The sequence below is a fragment of the Zeus faber genome (genome assembly GCF_960531495.2).
Source record: "Zeus faber genome assembly, chromosome: 11".
In the NCBI taxonomy this organism is placed as follows: Eukaryota; Metazoa; Chordata; class Actinopteri; order Zeiformes; family Zeidae; genus Zeus; species Zeus faber.
In genome coordinates, this window is record NC_137205.1 from 27731577 (window position 1) to 27739076 (window position 7500).

Here is a 7500-nt window from a genome sequence, read left to right on the forward strand (position 1 = left end):
TAGAGTAGAAGTAGAGTAGAAATAGAGGTAGAGTAGAGGTAGAGTAGAAATAGAGGTAGAGTAGAGGTAGAGTAGAGGTAGAGGAGAAATAGAAGTAGAGTAGAGGTAGAGTAGAAATAGAGGTAGAGTAGAGGTAGAGTAGAAATAGAGGTAGAGTAGAGGTAGAGTAGAAATAGAAGTAGAGTAGAGGTAGAGTAGAGGTAGAGTAGAAATAGAGGTAGAGTAGAGGTAGAGTAGAAATAGAGGTAGAGTAGAGGTAGAGTAGAAATAGAGGTAGAGTAGAGGTAGAGTAGAAATAGAGGTAGAGTAGAGGTAGAGTAGAGGTAGAGTAGAAATAGAAGGGAGAAGAAGAAAGAGGTTGGCTGGAGAGAGAGAGAGAGAGAGCGAGAGAGAGATGGAGATAAACAGGGAGGGTGAGGAGATGGAGAGAATGAATGAGGGAGGGAGAGGAGCTGCTGTCTTCCTCTCATTTTCAATCCCAACCCAATTAATTTGGCTAAATTAATCTCACCTTGGGAGAACACACACACACACACACACACACACACACACACACACACACATACACTCTCATTTGAGGTAACCATATGTTGGCCTGCGCTACACACTCACACGCAAATGCAGACATACAGTCGCAGAGCGCCCCTCATTCATGCACCATTTATAACACACAAACAGACACACACACACACACACACACACACACACACACACACACACACACACACACACACACACATACACAAGCACTCCCGCTGTGAGCTCAGTGGCAGGCAGCGCAGTTGGACATGAAATACTGTCCACCAGTCCCATCCATCTGCCTTCCTTACGCCTCTCTCTCTCTCTCTCTCTCTCTCTCTCTCTCTCTCTCTCTTCTTGTTTCATCTTTCCCACACATCCCCCTCTCCCAGTATTCCTGTCGCTCCTTCCCTTCCACCCCACCACCACCCCCACCACCACCTCCACTTAGCATTTCTACATCGCTTTTTTCCCAACCCTCCATCTGTGTCTTCCTCTCTCAAATCTCTGCGTCCTCTATCTCTTTCCCTCTCGCTCTCTCTTTCTAAGATTGCGGTTCTTCCAAAGCTAGTGGTTTGTTTTGGTGACAATTGATGGAAGAAGCCAACTTATCGACTGTCTGTCTGTCTGTCTGTCTGTCTGTCCGTCCGTCCGCCTGTCCGTCTGTCCGTCCGTCCGCCCGTCTGTCTGTCCATCTGTCTGTCTTGTCCATCCATCCGTCTGTCCGTCTGCCTCTCTGTCCGTCCGTCCGTCCGTCTGTCTGCCTGTCTGCCTGTCTCTCTGACTAAATGACTGAGTAACATGAGAATCAAGCAAATTTTTTGTCATTTGATCTCAGGCCGCCGGCGTCTGCAGCCCACGACGAACCACAACCTTTGAACACCGCCGCCGCCCAGACTGCCGGCGGGGGGTCGGTCTCCAGAGGAGAACACAAGATGGCGGCGCGCAAGCGGGAGCGAGCGGCGGGCGGGACGAGGAGGAAGCCGGGAATGGGACCGGGGGAAGGGGAGGAGAAGAGGAGTTCAAACTATTTCTCTGTCAGACATGTCAGTCAATCCATGTCTCTACGCATCTGTGCTTGCAGTGCGCGCGCGCGCGTGTGCCTTCATTTGCAACTTGGCCATTCTCCTTGCGGTTGCCTGGCAACAGGTTGCCAGCCAGTCGCGCCGTGGCAGGAGGCTGCGTGCCGTTGTGCGACAGCCCTCGTCTGCCTCTCGTACGAGGGAACGACGAGGGGCGCGAGGAAAGACAAAAAAACGACAGAACATGGGAGGACCGAGCACGAAGGTCCCTCCGTCCCTCCGTCCGCCGGGACACCGTCCTGCTCACTGACGCCACCCGGTGGTGGAGGCGGCGGACGGCGTTTTATTGGGAACTCCAGTGAACCGTGTCGTAATACGCAGACTTTATTCATCTCCAGAGGGGGGTGATTCTCCTCTCTGCTCCCTGTAGCGGGGGCCCTCGCTCAGCTGGATGACGTCCGAGGGTTTTAAATATCACCCAGAAGGCGGCTTTCAGTGGGGATATGGAGCTTTTCGGCAGAAGTTGAGCTTTCTCACCTCGACCCAAGTCCGTTCTCCTGACTTTGACGGTTTTTTTTTGTTTTTTGTTTTTTTTCTTTCAAGGTGCGTTGCTGAGACGGTAAACACAGTGAGCCAGCTTACCTGCCGTTCACAGTGAAAAAATACTCCCTTGATTGAACATTTAAAGCCAGTGCGACACGGAGGTCATGATAGCGTAACAGTCTGCGGGACCCGCAGGGCCTCCGTGAGGCTTCCACGATCCTGCCTCCAGTCGGACCGGAGGTTGATAAACCACAAGACCACCCAAAGCCCACTCGCACTTCCTTTTTTAAATGCACTCCTTTCTTTTGTCCGATTTCACAGCTTCTGTCTTCCTTCTCGTGTTCTTCTCCATCACCCATAATGATTTCAAAGTGACGGGAGACTTTCTCGGACACACACAGACACACACACACACACACACACACACACACGCAAACACACACACACAGACACACACGCAAACACACACACACACACACACACACACACACACACACACACACACACTCAAACACAAAGCGAGCTGTTGTTTTGTATGGGGTCAGTGTGTGTGGAGTCACTTTCCCTATCGGGGAGGATGTCGAGAGGTCAGAGGTCACGCCCCCCCCCCTCTCATCGGAGCGCGCGGTAGACAGAGCCTCTCGTCGCGACCTCTGACCCGCTGACCTGTCATCTGTCTCACTTTTCTCTCTCTTTTCGCTGCCATCACTTCCTCCCCTTCTCTCACTTTCTCCCTAATCACCCCTCTATTGCACAGGCCGTCTGTCTCGCTCTCTCTCTCGCTCTCTCTCTTCTTTCTTTCAGGTGACCTTTGAACCCTTGACCAGCGGCTGGCATTGTGGGTCCACACACACACACACACACACACACACACACACACACTCAACTCCTTTGAATTGCGAGTCATGGTCACCCGATGGTCATCTGACCCAGAGGCAAAGGACACGGACCCCGACTCGCACACACACACACACACAGACACACACACACACACACACACAGACACAGACACACGGTCGAACGAGGCGCAAGGAGGTCAACGTAGGGTCGGCCCCGTTACTGTGGCAACGGAAGCTGGGGTCATCGGTCGGTTAATGGCGTAAAAGCTGACAAAGTAAAGGAGTTGGCGAATCTAGAGAACATACTGTATATATATATATATATATATATATATAGAGAGAGAGAGAGAGAGAGCGAGAGAGAGAGAGAGAGAGAGAGAGAGAGAGAGACCATTAATACATTTGGACGTACAGGATAAAAATGGTAAAACGGCGTGGGTCACATTGGCTTTCCTTGCAGTTCACGTCGAGGCCCAGGTCACCGAGCGGTGAGACACAGGAACACACACACACACACACACGGACACCTAATGCATGCGTGTGTGTCATACCCAAACACTCGTCCCTTGTGTCCACCCCCGCTCTGGAGGGTGTTAGTCTCTTCCATTCATCATGCAAATCCATTCATTTCAGACCAAATCATTACGAATGGTCCTGGGGAGGGGTGTGCAGCACTCACACTCACTTCAAATTGTGTGTGTGTGTGTGTGTGTGTGTGTGTGTGTGTGTGTGTGTGTGTGTGTGTGTGTGTGTGTGTGTGTGTGTGTGTGTGTGTGTGTGTGTGTGTGTGTTGACTTTTTGACACTTTGTTTTAACTACCATCCGGTAATTAGCGGTTTCGTGAGTTACCCGGGCCGACTGGACCTATTTCACACCCTGGGATTCAGGCGCCCTCGAGACGCTTCGGTTCCACCGCGAGATCCCGTCTGGTCGGATCGTTGCCGTGGTTTTTTTCCCGGGGCGCCGGTGGCAAGAAAATCATCAAAATGTTCAAACGGCCTTTAAGGTTTTATTTGGATTATTCATGAAACAGAGATTAAAGATAGAGATTAAACTCATCTAATCTCATCATAAAGTACGATCGGAAAAATGTCTTCCACGCCCTCCAGCTTGATCGCTGGAAACAACAAACCGAGGAAATCTCTGAAATCTTTGCAAACGACACAAATCTGTGAGTTTGGTTGTTTTACATCATTTGTGATAGCAGCTCGCTCTTCGATGCGCCCGATCCATGGGTCGGAGATCCGTGGCGGTTTGGGTTAACTGAGCCGGAGCCTCCCTGCCGAGCCACCTGTCCATCGAGGCTGCGACCGCGCCACCCAAACATGTCTCCCTGTCAGCGTTCGCATCCTCTTCATGGAACATGCATTTTCAGAACCACACCCCGAGAAGAGGTCAACGTAGAAGTTTCGACACTCGGCGTAGCGCTCACGCAGTACGCTGGAGACGCACATACACACACACAAACAAACACACACTCACACACACACACACACACAAACAAACGCACACACACACGCGCGCTTATACACACAGACGCACACACACACACACACACGCACATGAATTAAACATTTAGAGATTGACATGAAAACACACATACAGACACACAAACACACAAACACACACACACACACACACACGCACACACACGAGTTAAACACATTAAAGATGGACATGAACACACACCCAGTTGTTGAAGGATATATATGGGCTCAGTGCCCCTGGAGCCCTGTGGAGGGCGCCAGCCTCCCAAAAAGCCCCGTCAGAGGACAATGACCTGGACTTCAACCCTGCCCTCCCCCTCCCGCCCCCCGGCTCTCCGTGCAGTCAGCGGAGAGTCACCTGGCCTTCAACCCTGACCTCTGACCCCGGCCCCGGGGTCGGTTCGGGGTCACCCCCGCACGGGTTCAGAGCGGGGTCAGTGGGACTGCATTGTTCCGGGTTCTCCACAGTTGTTGACTTTGCGCTCCGTCGCCTCGTGCGGGGTCTGAACACACTCGAAGCCCAGTGTGCACCGTGACATTTGATCGGCTGTTGGCGTTAAGGTTTTATTTTTGATATTACGGGATGCCTTCGAGGCCTTACTGTCCGTCAGAACCGCCTATACTCAAACATCTTGACGAGAGTTTCATCCAAAGGATGTATTTATATTTCAACTGGAATGAACCTGCAAAAGAGGCTTTAAAATTAGAGTCGCTCCTCTGGATGATTTTTAAAGTTTAAATAATTGATAAATACATGTTTTGTGATTATGTAACGTGATCTCAGTGAGATGAACTGGTGCAGTCATTTGTGATGAAGGTCTCTTATTATGATGATGATTATTATTATTATTATTATTATTATTATTATTATTATTATTATTATTATTATTATTATAGGGGGACCCCTATTGTTTTTGTCAGTGGTGTATGGATGTCTTGGAACTACCATACCCACGGCCATGTTGAATAGAATTTGGATTCGGAGCAGTTCCAACATTGTCTTCCTTCTTCTGAATCTGATCGAAATTGGTCCATTTCTGGAGGAGAAGTTAGTAAAAAAAACAAAAGCAATGCCTCTCTCATCTCTGATTATTGATCGCAGACGAGTCTGTCATTGCTTAAGATGCAGCTCTGGCTGTCGTTCTCTGGGTTTAAAAAAATAAAAATAAAGGGTGGGGGAATTCAAGACATGCATTCTCGAAATTCAAGCCGTTTAGCAAATACAGGCAGTTTAGTAAATACAAGCAGTTTAATAAATACATGTTGATAAGTAAATACAAGCAGTTTAGTAAATACAAGCAGTTTAGTGAATACAAGCAGTTCAATTAATACCATAATTTTAATAAATACAAGCTGTTTAATAAATACAAGCAGTTTAGTAAATACAAGCAGTTTAGTAAATACAAGCAGTTTAACAAATACAAGCAGTTTAGTGAATATAAGCAGTTCAATAAATACCAGCAGTTTAATAAATACAAGCAGTTTACTTAATACAAGCAGTTTAGTAAGTACAAGCAGTTTAGTAAATACAAGCAGTTTAGTAAATACAAGCACTTTAGTGAATACAAGCAGTTTAGTAAATACAAGCAGTTGAATAAATACGGGCAGTTAATAGGAGAACACGCCGGAGCGTCTCTACACCACCCTCCACAAGGCCTCGCCTGTCATGCCTCTTCCCTGCGCTGGGCCAGGGGCCTCCGAGCACGTCCTGCTCCACCCGATCCCCGAACCAAGAGGCAGAGCCGCGGGGGACCCGCGTGGGGGCCTGGGCGAGTTGAGACGCGTTGCGTCTTTCCTTCATTTACTCGGCGCAGGTCAGTGTGATCGTAATAAGCCCTGGACACCGCACAGGCACTGCATCTTGGGATTGTTGTATTTGGGAGGAAAATCCCATCATCGTGTCGTTTTCATGGGGATCAGAGTGAGAACCCCGCCTCTACCTCTGTATTTACCTGCATATCCCAGCAGACCTCTGCATCTTGAATCTTGATATTAGGCCAAACTCCACATGAGTGGTACGATGATATAAATGTCAAACTTCAGAGTCAAAGCCAGACCGTGTTGTGCATTCCATTACTGACAATTAAAAAGGACCCAAATACCCTCTGAAACCTTGACAGAGGGAACAAGCCTTCATCGGGCCCGGTGGAATAAAAGACAATGTTGAGACAATGAGATTATATTGCAATAACAGAATTGACAAGAAAACAAACCTTCTGTTATACAACATTATAATGAACGTACGCTGAGGCGTTAACTGGCCGTGTTGGTGCTGAACACTATGACTTTAGAGAAACAGGGCCCGGCTCTCCAATTACACTCTAACTAGGGGCCGGCGACCCTGGGCCTGTGTAATGCTGCCTGCAGCTATATTTATAATAATAATAATAATAATTATTATTATTATTATTATTATTGTTATTATTATTATTATTATTATTATATAGATCGTTTGGGGTTATGTTTGCCATGATATATTGGTTTAGAAGTAGCTTAGCGGTGGATCTCTCCCATTATTCCCCAGAATCAACCCGTGCCGCGCTGATGAGGTGACGTGACCATAAACACCGCCGTGTCGCCGACGATGCGGCCGCCATCTTAGGCAGCAGCCGGCAGCGGTCGCCCGGAGCCATCTTAGAAGCGCCGAGGGAGAGCCCGGGGGTTGCTTCTTTCTTACGCGGGTTCCCCTCCTATTCGTGTTTATTGATTATGCGGTGACATTAGCTGGAGGAGAAAAAAAAAAAAAACTTGTCTTAGACAAATACTATAAAGTAACTTCCTCCGTCGGGGGGGGGGGGGTGGTGACGGTGGGCGGGGTCGCCGCGGGGCCAAACGCGGGTCAGTTTGGGATGAAAGGCAAAGTTCAAACAGCCGTCCATTGTCTGGAGGGAGGTTAAGCAGAACTTTACATTCATTTCATATGTTGTGCATCCAATTGTTGAGAATATATCGCCTCTTATATCCACACTGACACAAAACTGGTGCGGGGCGGCAGCTTGTGAATTATTATAATTACTTTAACACAGGAATGTGCAAACTTTTTCTTACATCTAATAATACGACAATAATAATAATAATAATAATAATAAT

The 7500-nt window shown here is 48.2% G+C and overlaps 1 protein-coding gene across 1 annotated transcript in view; it reads right to left on the reverse strand.

The window, feature by feature from the left end:
* Window positions 1-7500, reverse strand: part of LOC307237390 (NACHT, LRR and PYD domains-containing protein 3-like) — a gene marked incomplete at both ends in the record, with an annotated part of 102537 nt that overhangs the window by 75043 nt on the left and 19994 nt on the right. The gene's annotated exons all lie outside the window — the stretch shown is intronic.